We start from the raw sequence: 15,597 nt of genomic DNA, 5'->3' as shown, positions 1-15,597 counted from the left end.
GTTTGGTTTTGCTAAAAAGTTTTGTCTTCATTGGGGCGCCTGGGTGGCGCAGTCGGTTAAGCGTCCGACTTCAGCCAGGTCACGATCTCGCGGTCCGTGAGTTCGAGCCCCGCGTCAGGCTCTGGGCTGATGGCTCGGAGCCTGGAGCCTGTTTCCGATTCTGTGTCTCCCTCTCTCTCTGCCCCTCCCCCGGTCATGCTCTGTCTCTCTCTGTCCCAAAAATAAATAAAAAACGTTGAAAAAAAATTAAAAAAAAAAAAAAAGTTTTGTCTTCAGAAATGTTAAGGGAATGTTAGGGAGAGCTTGGGCAAACCAGGCATTCCCATATGCTGTTGATGGCATTACTTTTTAGAGAGTAATTTGTAAGTTGCTAAATGAATGTAACAATAAATTGAGAGGGACTTCTGTTCATAAATCGCATTTAAAACTGAAAGTTGACACCACAAGACACTAGGTAAGAAAAACTAGATATGTATACATTTTCCAGAGAACCATCAACTGATCACTTTGAGATGGGGTCAAACACCTCCGTAGAGCTTCTGGAAGGAAGGAAAAGTGGCACCACCACCACCACCACCACAACCACCTCAACAGCATTCTGAGTCTATTTAAGAAGACAGGAGGAATGGGAGAAATGGTCAATAGTGGTCTTCTGATAATAGACTACAGTGATCATGGTGAGAGGTTTTGCCTTTCCTTGGGTGACAGAAGGATGAGTGCTTTCCCTTCCCCGAATCCAAGTGAGTGGGCATGCCAAGAGAATCATTAATAGAAATTAGGGACACCAGAAAGAAAGGGAGATAAACATTTCATTTCCAAATGAGGTCTGCTTAGGCATATACAGGTCTATTTTCCCCTGTGCCTACCTAATATGGGAAAAAGAATTGGAGAAAGCATATAGCAGCTGGCTTTCCATGATGTAGTGTGGCAAGGACACTTGTTTGTCCTACGTATTGAGAGGATCCTACAGAAAGTATCTGTGCTTGAATTATCTAGCCAGTACTCCATCCAAGAAGGTTACCTATTTGGAGAGCAATAGTCGTGGAGTGAAGGACCCCAGTGGCCCTGTATTAGAAGCTAAGGTGGGGAATGAATAGAAGGTTGAGCTGGAGCCAGATCATCTTTGTCAGGGGAGCTATGCAGCAGAGAGGGAGGCTTCACCAGACCCCTTCAAAGAACTCAACATTTTGATGCCTGCCACACAAATAACATCAACTATCTGCCTGGCTTAACCAGAGAAGCAGCACAGCCAAGATATTTAAAGTCAAGAGGCGTTTGCCTTTTACCTTGCCTCCATTCCATTTCTATTATTGAAGGAGCTCCTAGGTCTCTCAAGGGAAGGTAGAGCTTTGAATCAGCTTTGAAGTTTTAAATGGACTGGAAATGTATGGAATTTTCTCAAGACACCCTTAAGATCCTGAAGTGTATTCAGTATAACATCATTAAAAGTGATGATTGTCAGGGGCACCTGGGTGGCTCAGTTGGTTAAGCATCCAACTCTTGGTTTCCCCTCACAGTTCGTGGGATAAAGCCCCACATCAGGCTCTGTGCTGACAGCACGGAGCCTGCTTGGCATTCTCTCTCCTTCCTCTCTCTCTGCCCCTCCCCTGCTTGCACATGCTCTCGCTCTCTCTCAAAATAAATAAACATAAAAAAAAGCGACAATTGGTAAAACAAAACTACTTCATGTTTATACTCTACCAAGAAGAGAGTCTTTAAAAAAATAAACCAATTACATGCACATTCCCTTTGATCCTGCAATTCCACAGTTAGGAGTTGAGATGACAGGTGTAGTAGGTAATAAATGACAAGTTATATATATAAGGATGGTTATTGCAGCACTATTTGTAATAGCAAAACCAACAGTTGTGAGAGAAACAACAGCAACAAAAACTAGAAACAACACAATGCTATCAATAGGATACTGATTAAATCAATTGTCTCATAATCTCATATTTAAAACAAGATCTGTATGAATTGACATAAAACAGCTCCAAGATATTTTGTTAACTGAAAAAAGCAAGGGGCAGCACAATGTGCTGGTATACAAATTAAAAATGTTTCTGGAAGGATCCAAAAGAAACTTAAGAGTTATTTCTTTTGAAATGAATGACTGGGAGACTTATATTTCACTTGATAACTTTAGGTGCTATTTGAGTTTGTTTCTAAAGGCATATGGTAATTTTTTTTTTAATGAAGAATTAAGTAAATAGGTTGTACAACAAGGTGAATGTACTTAATGTTACTGAACTGTACACTTGAAAATGGTCAAAATGGCAAGTTTTATGTTATGTATATTTTTCCACAATAAAAAAGTAAACAAATACATGTAAATTTATTTTAAATATAAGAAGTATCAAGAGGAAAATAAAGAGCTGCAGGAAGAGAGAGTGTGTGGGAGAGCTCTGAGGAGGCAGTAAAAACAAATTCAATGCCTTGTCTTGTGACTCTCATTGAAGCCTATTGCACATGAGGCCTACTGAGTCTTTTATGGGGGGTTCAGAAAGGAGCCAGGACATGCATGTTTGTCTGGAATAAGTTGAGGAGGGCAGCCTGGTAATTTTTTATTTCCATCCGAGTTGTGATTAGACTCTGCACTGTTGTGTGAAATTAAAGAGCAGGAGGATTTATTGGGCAGTGTGACCAGTTTTCTACCTGAGTAACCAAGGGTTTGACTTGCACAGAGTTCCATGCAAAACCCGGGCTGGATTCTTGGTGGATGAGACACTGTCCTAGACCCATGGATGCTGAGAACATCAGAGCCTGAAAGGACCCTGGGTATGTCCACCTTTACTTGAGGACACTGAGACCCAGAGAATGACGTGAACTGATCCAAATTGCATGGATGCTAAATGACTGAACTAGGATTGTACTTCCAGCCCTGGTCAAGTACTGTTTTTCTAAAAAAGTGACACCAGCACTGTGCTACTCATGGCTTGACTATCTTCACTCAGTTCCTCTTCCTGTTAATTACCCAACATCTCCTCAGAATTGAGGGTCTGGAGTTTGATCATTATTCTTTTGAAACACTGAAGGATTCCAGTTGCTAATACCTTATCTATAATGTTTTCACCTACATTCCATATGTGAGATTAGTGTATAGTTTTCTGGTTTTGTACTACTCTTTTTCACCAATTTGGGGATGTATGTTTTTTCATATTTTAGTATCTTAGAAATAAGGATGTGACTGACAGTTGCTGTTGGCAAGGCCTAAGTCATGACATAGGTGTCATTTTCTGTGCTTGTGCCTGTGTGAACTTGTCTGAAACCTTCCACTGACATCTGCAGCAGGCATAAGAAAGCTATGGCACTGGGGTGCCTGGATGGCTCAGTCAGTTGGGTGTCTTACTTCAGCTCAGGTCATGATCTCACTGCTTGTGAGTTCAAGCCCTACATCAGGCTCTGTGCTGACAGCTCAGAGGCTGGAGCCTGCTTCACATTCTGTGTCTCCCTCTCTTTGCTGCCCACCCCCACTAACACTCTCTCTGTCTCAAAAATAAATAAACATTAAAAAAATTTTTTTTAAAAAGCCATGGCATTAAACTTGTGAATGTGAACACCAGCATTTGGGAAAAAATAAAAATAAAAAACAAACCCAGAGACACTCATAGACCTCCTTTTGGGAAAGGCAGTATTGCCAATACTTTTGATGGTATGGAGGACAATATTGTGTGGAAAAAAACAAAGATCAACAGTTTTGAATTGAAAATGATTCAGAAGACCTTGAGTATGAGCATGAAGACCTTTTTTTTTTTTTATGAATGCACAAGACTGATAGAAGATAGTCCTTTAAAATAGGACTAAAGCAGTGCTTTCCATACACTTAAAATATAAACTGTAAGTGCTAGCTAAGAAAGTACTTTTTAATGGTACATAAAATAATGTGAATTTTATAATCATTTGCACCTATGTCAACAACATCAAGCTTTAAAGAATAGTCTCATTTTTTTCTCTTTAAATGAAGAGTCCCATTTTTTTTCTCTAGGCTTTGACTATTTAAATAACATCATAAATTTCTAAAGGTCAACTAACACTCAGCTATGAACTCATGTAATCCTGTGGGCTTTTCCAATGCAAGGTTTTTAAGTACCATTTTAAACATTTCTATCGTTTCTATGCTAAATGGCCTATTTATATTTTCCTTATTTCAGGATCGATTTTGGCAATCTGTATTTTTACTTGGAAATCACCCATTTTCCTTAGGATTCCAGTTTGTTGCCATATGTTTTTCTTATTATACTTTTAATTTCTCCTGTACTTGTCATCTTTTACAGAATTCATAATTTTATCTACTTTTGCACAGTTCTTCTTAATTAGGTCAGATATTTTGCAAAGGAGGGCTTTTATATTTATTTGTGCTTTCTACCTCTTTTCTATTACTTTCATTTTAACTCTAATCTTGATTAATTCGCTCTTCCCAATTTTTTTTACTTTGTTGCTCTTTTTTCTAATTTCTTAAGATAAAAACAAACTTTATTTTTTATGTTTTCTTTAATAATGAAATCACTTAAGGTATATATTTTCTTCAGAGTACAGTTTCCACTGTGATGTTTGGGTTTTGGTAAAAAGCGTTCTCTTTTTCATTGCTTTATGAATACTGTATTTATAATTTTGTTTTGATTTCCTCTGTATATGGTTTTTAGTCTTCCTTACATTATTTATTGTCAACTTTATTGAATTAAGATGAGAGAATGTGGTTTTTAGAATCTGTTAACTCTTTCTTTGTGGTCAAATATGAGTGATTTTTGTAAATTTTCTATGGGTACTCCAAAATGTTTTGTTGTTTAAGGGATATTAGACTCTATACAGAACTATTACATCAAGTTTATTGATTGTATTATTCAACTTGTATGTCATCCCATATTTGTTATATACCAGATTTGCCCAATTCTGAAATAAAGTATTAAACTCTATCACTATAAATGCATTTTATCAAATTCTTCTTGTATTTCTTCTAATTTTTTGCCTTATATATTTGGCTGTTATTTTGTTTGGATTATACACCTATCAAAAGTTGAGAAATAACAGAAGTAAAACCAATGAATCATTGAAATAATAGTAGAAGTTTATTGCACATACACCAAAGAGACAGTTTGCCAAAATATGAACTCAGACTCAGAGGTATATTGTTCTGAAGCAGCTTATGTAGTAAGAAAGCAGTGACTGTTTATTCTTCACAGAAATTGGTTATAATATTAGAATCTTCCTATATGATAGGGAATTGATCAGTGGTTACCTCAGATCAACCTTGGGAAACAGTTTAACTATTGCTTATGATTTCTGGAGGCACAAGCAAGAAATGACCCAGGTCACGTTAGCATTGCAAAATAAGCTAAATTAAACTTTGTATGACTGACCTGGTTTTATCTGCACAGGGAATTTTCAAGGTTGGTCTTTGTTTTTTTAACAACTTACACATTGCTCAGCCTGTGGTTATCTACATATGTATTTTATCTATGTATCTATATCTGTCTTTATATTGACCTATTTATTCTAAGTTTTGTTATTCACTACCATTTCCTTCCTTATCATCTTGGGCTCTATTATTTGACTAGAGCCCCTTCTAAAGTATTTAGTGGGAAAACCTAGGTGTTACTCTGTCTTCTTACATATCTGCAATCTTCTTTCACTGTGGAGACTGAATTATGTCTTGGCTGGTCATGGAGCTCTTGAGGTGCAGTCCTTTTCTGTCAGACATCTGTAGACGTTAGTATTCCACTAACTTCTGACTGCTGGTGATGCAGATAAGAGATCTGATTCTGTTTTCTTTATAATAAGGCAACTTTCTATGTGGAAGTTTGTAAAAAAATTTTTCCCCTTAGAGTTCAAAAATTTTACCAGTATATTCCTAAGTGTGTGTGTGTGTGTATGTGTGTTCATCAGTTCAGCTTGGAACCTGCAGATCTCATTCCATCTGTAGACTTAGGTATTTCTTGGTCCAAGAAAATTTTCTCCTTTTATATGTTTAATTATTGTCTTTCCTTCATATGTACTTTTTCTCCAATCACATTTCCTATACTGTATGCTAAGTCTCTTGGATCTATCCTTAAGTCTCCCGTCTTCTCTCTGATGATTTCAGTCACTTTTTATTTTTGCTCTGTGCTTCGAGATATTTTCTCCATTTGATCTTCTAGCCCACTAATTTAGGTCTCAACAGTGATCATTCTCTCCTTTCATTTATGCAGTATTATTTTAAAAATCTTTTCTTTTTTTTTCTTCCATTTCCCATTGCCTCCCCCATATTCCTTTCCTCCCCACTCTGGTTCCCACCTTTCTTCTCTCTTTCTCTCCCTCCCCCACCCCTTTCTCTTCTTAGTGCTAAAGGTCTTTCTTTTTTCTTGCACTTGTATCTTCTTGGTATTTGTTCTGTCTGTTCCGGTTGATCTTCCTGTCTGCTATTGAGTCTCTTTGGATATGTTGTTATTTCCTTTGTTGAATCAGTGGGGCTCAGGGATATTTGTGGTGTCTTAACAGGCAGCAGTCATAGATATGGTGGAAAGCAAAGTGGTTTCCTCTCTTTGAGCTCATTGTGTAGAGACAAACTATTCATAAGACTTTTATTGAAGCAGGGAGGAAGATACCCTTTTTTCCCTGGTCTGATTCTCTCAGCCTCAGAGGCAGGGAAGACATAGCTCACCATTCAGTTCCTTCTTGTCTTTTGGGGACCCGGAAAAAGCCATACATCCATGTGGGGCTGAAATCAACCTTTACCCTTAGGATCCACAAGATCTTGGAAAGCCAAGTTTTCCCTGGATATGTTGGTTTGTTTTTGTCCTGAGCACTTCCAGTGATGGTCTGTCTTGTAGTCTTGGGAGGGGAATCCTGGCATCTTTCCCTCTCCAGGACTCATACAGTGCCCACAGCCTCACATTTATTCATACACCCATAGGTCTTAGCTGCCATTTGACAAAAGATTGTAGTTGCTAGTTGAAGAGAAGGCAACTGTACTCAAACTGCCATCTTCTTGGTGTTCTAGTCCTTAGGCACTTAGTAAGCCCTTAGAAGGTATGAATACCTCTTTGACCTTCATGTCTAATTCTGTGACCTACACATCATCATGATAATGAAGGTGGAGAAGGACAAAGAAGAGAAAGAAAAGGAGGGGGAGGAGAAATAGGAGAATGAAGAGGAAGAAAAGGAAGAAAAGCAAGACACCAGTGCCCAAACTCTTTAGTGATGCAGCTATCTTTTGAAGACTGGTTTTTAGTACAAAGAGATTTCCTTAAATCAATGTCTGCATCTAATATGACCTTCCCACCTTCCTAACTGTCTAATTTTATGAGGAGTGCACCCATGGGTCTGTATTTCTGGATCTGTTCATATATGAGTGATTGCCTAATCTTGCCCTGGTGCTCATGGTTGCATAAAGTAAAGAGATGAAATGTTAGCTATTTGGGGCTAAAGGGCATGCAAAGGAAAATCACCCTCATCAGGGTAATAGGATTATTAATGATAAACAGATCCCTTCAAATTCTGATTTGAGAAAAAAAAACACCTGCTTTATGTCAGATCCACTTCTTGGTCTTTACTGTAAGATGGCTTTGGCACTGCATCTTTGAAAGGAGAAGAAAAAAATCAATCCTATCACACAATAAGCCCAGTATTGCCTGCAGGATCACCTAGCAGCTCATTTATTCCTCTCTGGGCCACATGGTCAGGTGAAAGTGACAGGCACAATTTGCTCTCTGTGCTCAGTGATCAAACTTCAATCTTTGGCTGGGGAGATATGTATATATGCATGGGTACCTGTGTGTGTATGTGTATGTGGGAATATGCGGGATTGTACAAGGATTTGGGCTTATCTCAATATTAATAATTACTGACCTAACTTAAGTTCTTCTCCTTTTTAAAAAACAATTTTTAATGTTTATTTATTTTTGAGAGAGAGAGAGACAGAGAGGGAAAGAGAGAGAGAGAAGGGGACACAGAATCTGAAGCAGGCTCCAGGTTCTGAGCTGTCAGCACAGAGTCCAGTGCAGCGCTCAAACTCATGAACTGTGAGATCGTGACCTGAGCCAGTCAGACTGAGCCACCCAGGCACCCCTTAAGTTCCTCTCCTTAACAGCACCTTGAAGAGATTATATTACCTGAGAGTTCATAAGGATATACAAAAATATGTAAAAGAGTGAATCTTCTCTTTGGGATAAGTTTACAATGATTAATATGCAAACTTACAAATAATATGCATATATAACTTCACTGTGGTTCACGTTATCAATCACCATCCTTCCTTACTGGGGCATCCATTAAATAATCAGCCAAGAGTGGCTGGGAAGCATCTTGTCCTTCTTTCCTCCTCCTAGATACCTCAGCTCCTGTAGCTACACTAGCCTGGGTGCTGCTTAGTGTCAAGGTTGAAGGCTTCACTGTGAAGAATTCTCTTTTCTCAACTTACCAGGTTGATGTCCAGTTCTTATATTATTGGATTTAGGTCTCCATTGCATAGAGCTGTGATCCTGTTGTGTTCTCATTTTCCTCTTCCTAAGAGGTTTTGCACACTTATTAGAAGTGTGACTCCTGTGTACATTGGTTTTTAGAGTGATGGGAGGAATTTTGGATTGGGAGAAAGGACAGAGAGGATGTAATGAGAGGAAGGGAGAAGCAACATTTTGGAGCCAAAGGTACACAAGGAATATAATGAGTAGCATGCATGTACATGTGTGCATGCATGCACACATATGTGCGTGCACACACTCTTGCATATACTTTGTATTACTAATGTCGTTGCACCTCTCTGCTGATATAAATAATTTAAAACTTGTCTCCATATCTAATCTGGCTAGCACAAATCACAAGAACCTTAGGAAATACTTCCTCCAGTGACAATTGTTAAGCTTCACAATTGCTAAAGAAGTAAAATCTTCTCTGAGGTACTTAAAAATAAGATAGGTTCTCACCCGGATAGTTGAATTGTCCTCTTGTGTAAAGTGGTGTGATGATGACTTCTCAAACTCTCACTGATTCTGTGATCACTTAGAACTAGAGAGAAATTCCTCTAGCAAGCCAGAATTAAGAATTAATTATAATTACACTGCAGTTTAAGTCATAGACACCTGGTATTCATCTAATTCCTTCTTATCCATTAGTCAATTACACACGTCTTTTTTATATGACATGCTGCCCTCAGCAGAAATGAAAAAGATTGTTTCAGAGAGACTCATTGACATGTTACTCACTACAACAGACCCTTGTAGGCTTTATAAAGGGTAGAATTTTAACTGCAGATTCAGGGGTAAAGTTCTTATTACTAACTCTGCCCCTGGCTGTATGTGCACCAGTCTAGAAGGAAAGATGAAAAGACCTAACTAGAGATGACTAAAAAGGGTATAGGGAATAATGCAAGAACTTACAAATATTTGAGAGCTACAAAAATAGAAAGAGTTCTGAGCACAGATAAAATTAGACTTAAAATAAGGAAGAAACTTGGAGACCACTGTCAAGTTTGAAAGAGGTTAAAATGAACAATAAGGACAAAATTCTAAAATTGTAGCTTTTTGGCTGTAACCTAAGCTTAATTTCAAAGTTAAACTTATTTCACATATTTTTATTTTCTTTTCCATGAGTTTCCATGGCATCATGGAATATTTTCTTTTCCATGAGTTTCCATGGCATTTATGAACAGGTTTGCTTTTCCATTTAAATCTTCTCTATTTACAAAGGTATTAAGAGTGCATGATTATTCAGATTTAAGTAGTAAAACAATCATACAGCCTCATAGCTAGATCAAAAACAAACTGTTGTAGAAATTATGTGTAGTGCTTATAAAAATGTGTAGTTTAGTTGAACTTGATTTCCTATCATGGAATCTATGTTTATGGATTGACCGTAGGCAGATGCCTACATTTTCTTATCTTTCTTGGTAATGTCAGTCTGCTCCTCACTGCTGCTTAAGATGTTAGCCATGTCTTTATCAATGGTCAAAAGAACCAGAGCACAACTTGATAAGGTTTTCCTCACCGAAAGGGAAGGCTATCTCTTGCCTTGTGGCTATAACCTGAAATATTTGACCAAGTCATCCTTTCATGAATGTTTCTTGTGAAGTTGATCTGTTTGCTGCTTTTGTTTTCCATGATTCAGCAGACACTCTGATGTAGTTGATGTTGGCTTCAATATGGCCAATCCACTTGAATATACCATCTTAAACACCCTCAAAACACTTTCAGTTCGGAAAAGAGAGTGGCTGACGGGGAGAAGAAAAAAAAAAAAAAAAAAAACAAAACAAAAAAACAAAAAAAACAAAAAACAAAAAACAAAAAACAAAAAAAACCCCATTAGAGTAGCAGTCAGTGCCTGGTCTAAAGTAGGTGTTCAATTAAAAGAAACACACATATTAAAAAAATAAATGGATTCTAGCCCCAGCTCTGTCACTATTTATCTAAGAGAACTTGGGCGCATCTCACTTTGGGCCCCTTTCTTCATCTATCAAAACCCCAGTCCACTGAACTCAAGTCATCATGAGGGGACTTTCACTTAAGAATTATCACCCTTGGGCGTCTGGGTGGCTCAGTCGGTTAAGCATCTGACTTCAGCTCAGGTCACCATCTCACGGTCCGTGAGTTCAAGCCCCGCGTCGGGCTCTGGGCTGATGGCTCAGAGCCTGGAGCCTGCTTCTGATTCTGTGTCTCCCTCTCTCTCTGCCCCTCCCCCATTCATGCTCTGTCTCTCTCTGTCTCAAGAATGAATAAGCGTTAAAAAAAATTTTTTTTTAAATTAAAAAAAAAAAGAATTATCACCCTTGCTGGGCAACTAAGTCACCTACAACTTGGGAGCCTCCACAACTATTGATGCCTAGACTCTGCCTCTAGTGATCATGTTTCAACTGGTCTGGAGATGGGGTCCATGCATTTATATATTTTGAAAGGTTCCATTGTGGTTCTAATGTGCAATGAGAATTGAGAGCAGCTGCCCAGAAGAAAGCTTTCTAGCATCTTTTTCCTCCCTGTGGGAGAAAGACTAATTCATCTGCTTAGATGGCCCAAGTCTGATGATAATTTTTCAGCTTTCTCTATTGGGCAGCACTATAGGGTTTATGTTTGACCTGACCTCCTTTGGATCATGTTCTGCTCAGCCTTGTGGAATGCCATCCGGGGGTAGACAGCCCCTTGCAGGGGAAGTCTGTGATTCTGGTTGGTTACATTCGATTCAGGGAGAATGTAAGAAGCTCAATTCCGGTATGGTAAAGCTGACATTTAGATTCCTTTCTCAAGTCCATGTCAATTTATTTATTTTAAACTCAGAGAAGGGAAACTACACCAACAAACTTCACCAAATCTAACCCTACCCCAAGTGTCATGAGGACTAATTAAGGTAGGTTCTTGAATGTGCTTTGTAAACAGTAACAAGCTCCCAGATATTTACTATTATCTATGGTTTCCTACCAGATCTAAAATTGTGAATACTCTGAGATGTAGTACAGCAGCATCACATTGAATGTGGCTGGCAAGTAACAATTCAGTACCAATAGTGTTATGATATCCTGTCATAGAATACGGTATTAGATAAAGGAGAATGTTATAGTGAGTAGCAGTGAAGTGGGAATCCAGAGGCTTGGATTCAAGATTCAGACATTTTGATTCCTGGACAAGTCTCTCTTTGCTTAAATTTTTTTCATCTCTCAAACAAGTGAGTCCATTTCATTCCTTTAAAGTTTCTTCTAGCTCTAACATTCTAGAGAATGTTGATGGAATTGAATTGCTCATGAAGTTGGAAGTGACTGATGTGGATAGGACATGTCCAAGTGTTACTATCCCCAGAAATGTTCTGCCTTCCTATTTAGTATCTACAGTTTATAAGCCATTAAAGAAAATTTTTCTTCAGGAAAGAGGTCAGTTACACCCTGTTAGGATGTCCTTGGAACCACAGTAGAGGGGACGGCCATCTCGCCAGCCAGCGCAACCCAATGAAAAGCCCCTAGTAGCGTGCCAGAACGAATTGGAGGTCAACCAATCACCGAGCGACAGCAGGACCTGATGCGAAAAAGGCCCACCTGGACCTAAACCCGGAACTGCTGCAGCTTAAAAACCCCACCCCACCACACCTGGGGGCGACTCCCCTGACTCCTCTCTCTCTCCCTGAATCATGGAACCTCGCCCGAGACCTTAGTTCCCAAATAAAGCCTTTGACCGCTAAAAGTTTTTTAGCCTCTGACTCCTATCTTTACCCTGCCTTACACCTGACCCTAACATTTGGTGCCGAAACCCGGGGAGAGGTAGTAGCTCGCCTCCCTTGGCTGAGCTCCCTCCTTGCCAAGCCAGAGGCCAACCACCCTACTCTCAAGCGCCTACAGGAGGCGGTAAGTAGGACAGACCCCTCCTTCCCTCCTCCAACTACGGCTGACACCCACGAGAGACATCTCGCAAGTCAGTCTCCTTTCCTCCGCATGCTGCAAGGCCCGCACGCCAATAGGCCCCTTATTACGGCGCGAGGGACACCTCGCCCTGCCACGCCAATGGCGAATAACGAGGCTAAACCGCCTTGATCTCTTACCTCCCCCTCAATGTCTGTTAAAAAACTTCCGGCTCCTGGGCTTACAAGGTGAACTTCGTCGTAACCGACTCATCCACCTTTGCACTGTAGTCTGGCCTCTACAAATTAGATGATTCTCAATGGCCACCCAAGGGGTCTTTACAATACCAAATCTTAACCCATCTGGACAATTTCTGCCATCGGCCGGGAAAATGGATAGAAATACCCTACGTCATGGCCTCTTGGGACCTCAGGTCTCACCCCAACCTATGTTCCTCCTGCCCCTCTGCATGCATGCTCCTTGCCCACCCACAACCCCCTGACGACCCCACCTCACCAACTTCCCCGATCTTCGACCCGTTAGAGGATCTAGCCACATCGCGCACCAGCCCTCGCCCCCCTCCGTACTCCCAACCTCCAGCCGTCCGCCCTCGCCTCCCATATCATCCCGAACTCGTGCTCAGGCCCCTCCCAGCGAACAGACCCCAGCGGCCATCTTACCTCTCCGTGAGGTGGCAAGACCTGAAGGCCTGGTTCGCCTTCACGTTCCCTTCTCCCTCCAAGACTTGTCCACCATTGAAAAGCGGCTAGGGTCATTCTTGTCTGACCCCACCCAATACATTAAGGAATTCTAATAGCTTGCCCAAGCCTACAGTCTCACATGGTATGAAATCTATGTAATCCTCACCTCTACCCTCACCCCTGAGGAGAGGGAGTGCATCCAGGCTGCAGCCAGGGAACATGCAGACCAAACTCACATGACCGACCCCACTATGCCTGTAGGGGCCGATGCTGTCCCGACGGCCAACCCCAATTGGAACTACCAACATGCAGGCAATGGTCACCGGCGCCGGGACCAGATGATCCCGTGCCTACTAGCAGGCATGAGGGCAACCTCAACCAAATCAGTAAATTTTAACAAACTTCAAGAAATAATACAGGACGCCAGTGAAAATCCCGCAGCCTTCCTTAGCCGGCTCACAGAGGCACTTACCCAGTATACCAGATTAGACCCTACCACCCCCACCGGGGCCACAGTATTGGCCACCTACTTTATTTCCCAATCAGCCCCTGATATTAAAAAAAAAAACCTAAAAAAGGCCGAAGATGGTCCTCAAACCCCCATGGCCGACCTGGTAAAGATGGCTTTTAAAGTTTTTAATGGCCGAGAGGAAGCTCAAGAACAACGGCGATAGGCCTGTCTCTAACAAAAGGTACAATTACAGACCCAAGCCTTGGTAGCTGCCCTGAGGCCAGCCACAATAAAGCCCTCTGGACCACAGCCCCCTCCGGGGCAAAGCTTTAAATGTGGCCAAGAAGGCCATTGGTCTCATCAGTGTCCCTATCCCAAAAAGCCTACCAGTCCATGCCCATTGTGCCAGCAAATGGGCCATTGGGAATCCGATTGTCCTAACCCAGGGGACAACAGACTAGCAACTCCCCCACGTGGCGAGGCTTCACCCCGATTGGACTCTGCCTTCCAACTGCTGGAGATGGAGGATGATGACTGAGGAGGCCCAGACTCAGTAACTCCGGTGACCCACGCTGAGCCCAGGGTAAAACTCCAGGTAGCGGGTAAGTCCATCTCCTTTCTGTTGGACACGGGGGCTACCTATTCCGTCCTGCCGAGCTATTCCGGCCCCACCATGCCGTCCTCTGTTTCGGTCATGGGCATAAATGGCACCCTCTCCATTCCCCCATGCACACCAGTACTCACCTGCTGCCTGGATGGCTTCCACTTCTCCCACTCCTTCCTAGTCATCCCCTCCTACCCCATCCCCCTGTTGGGCCGAGACATCCTCAATAAATTAGAAGCCTCAGCAACCTCCCTATCTGCCTTACAAAGGCATATCAACTCCCTAGCACAGGTCACTCTACAAAACCGACAAGCCCTAGATCTCCTGACAGCAGAAAAAGAGGGAACATGCCTGTTCCTGAGGGAGGAATGTTGCTACTACCTCAATGAATCAGGCTTAGTTGAAACCAATATAGAACACCTAAAGGAAATCCACAAAACTCTATCCACCCGCCCAGGATCCTCAGACCCCCTAACCTCCTAGTGGCAATCACCCCTCCTAACTTGGCTCCTCACCATAGTCACACCACTAGTTGCTATCTGTATAATACTTATGCTCTTACCTTGTTTTCTCCGTTTCGTACGAAAACGAATTCATGAAGTTTCCCAGGTTGCATTTCACCAGATGGTGGTCCGGCCATATTTCTGCATTCCAACCTCAGACCCCACATACCATGACGTCGCCCTTACACTCGCAGGAAGCAGCCAGATCAGATCCGTCGCCCATTATCACCAATAAGAGGTTGGAATGTTAGGATGTCCTTGGAACCACAGTAGAGGGGACGGCCATCTTGCCAGCGCAACCCAATGAAAAGCCCCTAGTAGCGTGCCAGAACGAATTGGAGGTCAACCAATCACCGAGCGACAGCATGACCTGATGCGAAAAAGGCCCACCTGGACCTAAACCTGGAACCGCTGCAGCTTAAAAACCTCACCCACCACACCTGGGGGCGACTTCCCTGACTCCTCACTCTCTCTCCCTGAGTCACGGAACCTCGCCCGCGAGACCTTAGTTCCCAAATAAAGCCTTTGACCGCTAAAATTTTTTAGCCTCTGACTCCTATCTTTACCCTGCCTTACGCCTGACCCTAACACACCCAATGTTTTTTTCTCTTCTGCCCTTCAATTTCTGAGCCTATCTTAACCAAGAAGCCCTCCTATATACTAACCAGGGAAGTGGTAAGCTTTTTCCATCTCAGCAAATTTGAAACATTTACCTGTTTTGTTTTGCAAAGAATGTGTCTTTTCTACCCACTCTGCTTACCTCAACTCATAACCAACCACAATATTCTTTCCAATTTTGGAATCTAGAAAAATGTCAGGTGTTATAGGGCCACCAAAATAATGGCATTAAAGAACAATACTAAGTACCGTAATATTAGTGTGCTGTTAGTATTATACTACTTCGTGTTAAGATTGTTTGATTCTGGACTAAATGAAATGGAGTACCTGACCTTCATCAGCAAAATGGGCTCACCAACTTCTTATTAGAACATGCATCCATAAGTCTGATAAGACTGTGGAAGCAGAAGGAACTGTGGTAGAAAGGTACCTGG

The 15,597-nt window shown here is 41.5% G+C and overlaps 1 protein-coding gene and 1 long non-coding RNA gene across 3 annotated transcripts in view; one reads left to right on the top strand and one right to left on the bottom strand.

The window, feature by feature from the left end:
* The window catches only part of LRRC58 (leucine rich repeat containing 58), a 42,882-nt gene that overhangs the window by 5,927 nt on the left and 21,358 nt on the right, over positions 1-15,597 (bottom strand). The window lies entirely within an intron of this gene.
* Positions 11,850-15,311, top strand: LOC131512492 (uncharacterized). 2 transcript variants are annotated; one of them, XR_009262154.1, is made up of 3 exons: positions 11,850-12,292; positions 13,885-14,040; positions 14,740-15,310. It is a non-coding gene; the product is annotated as an uncharacterized LOC131512492 (long non-coding RNA). The 2 variants fall into 2 exon arrangements; XR_009262155.1 differs by lacking the exon at positions 11,850-12,292 and adding an exon at positions 12,428-13,679 and having other exon boundaries at positions 14,740-15,311.

The sequence above is a fragment of the Neofelis nebulosa genome, chromosome 5, assembly GCF_028018385.1.
Source record: "Neofelis nebulosa isolate mNeoNeb1 chromosome 5, mNeoNeb1.pri, whole genome shotgun sequence".
Classification (NCBI taxonomy): domain Eukaryota; kingdom Metazoa; phylum Chordata; class Mammalia; order Carnivora; family Felidae; genus Neofelis; species Neofelis nebulosa.
This window is presented reverse-complemented; position numbering and strand designations above follow the sequence as displayed.